Below are 3,031 nucleotides of genomic sequence, written 5' to 3'. Positions count from 1 at the left end.
CTAGTTATTGTGGATAGATTATCCAAATTTGGGCATTTCATTCCTTTAAAGCCTGATTTTACAAGCAAAACAGTAGCAGAGGCCTTTGTTCAAAACATAGTGAAGCTATATGGAATCCCAAAGTCCATTGTTTCAGACAGAGATAGAGTCTTTGTCAGTTCCTTCTGGCAACATTTATTCAAAGCTCAAGGCACTACATTAGCTATGAGTTCTTCTTATCATCCACAATCAGATGGACAAACTGAGAATTTGAATAAGACACTCGAGATGTACTTAAGATGTTTTGTTTTTGACAATCCTAAAGCTTGGGTCTAGATGCTGCCATGGGCTCAATTCTGGTACAATTGTTCTTACCATCACAGCTTAAAAATGTCCCCATTTCAAGCTGTTTTTGGTAGAATGCCTCCATCGATCATCAAGTATGAATTGCAAGTTACTAATCCACCTTCAGTTCAGATAGCATTGCAAGAAAGAGATAGATTGCTCAGGAAACTCAAAGACAATCTTCTGCAATCTCAAAATTACATGAAAATGCAGGCTGACAAAAAGAGAAGAGAATTCCATCTAGAAGTGGGTGACTTGGCCTTAGTAAAGTTGCAGCCTTATAGACAACATTCAGTGGCACTCAGAAAGAATAAGAAGTTAAGTTTGAGATACTTTGGTCCTTTTAAAGTTCTCAAAAGGATTGGAGAGGTAGCTTATCAATTGCAATTGCCAGAATCAGCAAAAATCCACCTTGTCTTCCACATTTCCTTATTAAAACAGTTTAGAGGCAATTCTTCTCAGCCATATTTTCCACTTCCTCTCACAACAATTCAGCAAGGCCCCTTAGTGCAACCCATCAATGTATTGAAAACTCGACTGGTAGTGCAGAATTCCATCCAAATTCCACAAATATTGGTTCAGTGGGACACCACTAATCACCAAGAAGCTACATGGGAAGATTTACCGGACTTTCAACACTCTTATCCTAACTTCAACCTTGAGGACAAGGTTGATTTTGATGGGGGAAGTATTGTAACAAGCAGAAAGCAGAGAAGAGAAGGGAATCATTCAGTAAAGGAAAGAAAGGAGGAAAAGGAAGGTGAGATCAGTAGTGGACAGATGGCAAATGATTTTGTAAGGAGAAGTAAGAGAGAGAAAAAGAAAAGTATAAGATGGAATGATTATGTAATGAATAGGCAGTCATTTTCTGAGTGAACATTCTCTCTGCTGTTAGTTAAGGGACCAGCCTAACTGTTCCCATCTTTTCTTCTTCCTGCTGTAATTCTTCTGCACTTTCAGCCAGGATCCTTTTTGATCCTTGAGCTATAGCTTAAATAATAATAGCACCATACTCATTCAACTGTTGCATCCTTCCTCTTCTAATCTTTCTTTCTCAAATTAGTAACTCCACCATTAACATGTTTCAGGTTCCAACGATGAAGCAGATGTAGATGATGAGTGGACAAGCAAAAGCATAAGGTTAGTTTTAAAATAGCAGCAATTATATCAATATAACTTGTATATACCTGCAGTAAAATAAATGGAACTTAGAGTGTTAGCTTAACCTGTCTTTGAGACATTGGTAATATTAAAGCAACGTTTTTTATAAAACTCTAGGCATATGTCTGTTGGTATACTGGAGATATATTGAATAGTTTTTAACTTTGGGACTTGCATGACTCATCAAAAATTTGTAGACATATATAGGTTGTTATATTGTTTTTTTTACGAAATCTGCCTTATAACATTTAATTGAGGAAAACCATGAACGTTAGGCCAAAACTTGAAACTGAGATATAAAACCTTGTGCTATGACTCTGTTCAACCACATGAAAGTAATTCAGTTTTTAATAGTTTTGAGAACTTACTAATAATAGAAGTCTTAGTTAGTTTAGTTAGTTTACTGGTTTTTCAGTTTTACTATTTTTGGCTATGTGTATAAATAGTCTTGTAATTACTTGAGTAATATACTTTTTGTTGAATTCATTCTTCTGCACTATTATTCACATATTCTTTCTCAATCTTACTCTCTCAACTAATACATAAATACATCTTCTTTCTGCTTCTTTCTCTGCAACACAGAACATCAAAGTTCTGTTTCTTTTCTTTGCCAAATTCGGTTCTGTTGTAACAATGGTATCAAGAGCACTTGATTTTCGTTCTTGGATCTGTGGAAGAAAACATGTCTAACAATAGTGGGTTTAACATGTCCCTGCCAGTTCTTGATGGAAAGAATTATGAAAGATGGCATATCCAAATGAGAGCACTCTTTGGTTATCAAGAGGTGCTTGAAGTAGTTCAACATGGATACCAGATTGTTGATGAGGAAGGCACAGAAGTTCAGAGAGCAGTATTCAGAGAATCCAAGAAGAAGGATTGTAAGGCACTCTGCATGATTCATCAGTGTGTGGATGAATCAAATTTTGAAAAGATTGCTAATGCCAAAACTGCTAAGGAAGCTTGGGATACATTGGAGAAGAGCTGTGCAGGTGCTGAAATTGAATTTACAAACTCTCAGAAGAGAGCATGAGCTGCTGCAGATGAAGGAGGGTGAGTCTATAGCAGACTACTTCACCAAGATCAGGTCATTGTCCAACCTGATGAAGGGGAGTGGTGAAGCTATAAGGGATCAATTAGTGGTGGAAAAGGTGTTGAGAACACTAACCTCTAAGTTTGATCATGTGGTTGTAGCTATAGAAGAATCTAAGAATCTTGAATCCTTCAAAATTGAAGAATTGCAGAGCTCATTGGAGGCACATGAGTAGAGGATAAAAGAAAGGAATCAAGAGAGAACCCCTGACCAGACCCTTCAAGCACAATCAAGCATAAGGTACCCTGGACAAGGTTCACTTCACAAGAAAACAAGAGGAAATTGGAAGAATGGATAAAGGCAAACATGAAGCTTCTACACAAAAAACCATCTAGTCAAGACCAATCATTCAGAAAACTTAAGAAGAAAGTTGATAAAAGAAAGATCCAATGCTACAATTGCAAGAATCTTGGACATTATGCCTCTGAGTGTAGATTCAAGCAGTCTCATGGATCA

The sequence above is a fragment of the Lupinus angustifolius genome, unplaced genomic scaffold, assembly GCF_001865875.1.
Source record: "Lupinus angustifolius cultivar Tanjil unplaced genomic scaffold, LupAngTanjil_v1.0 Scaffold_61_1, whole genome shotgun sequence".
Lineage (NCBI taxonomy): Eukaryota > Viridiplantae > Streptophyta > Magnoliopsida > Fabales > Fabaceae > Lupinus > Lupinus angustifolius.
This window is presented reverse-complemented; position numbering follows the sequence as displayed.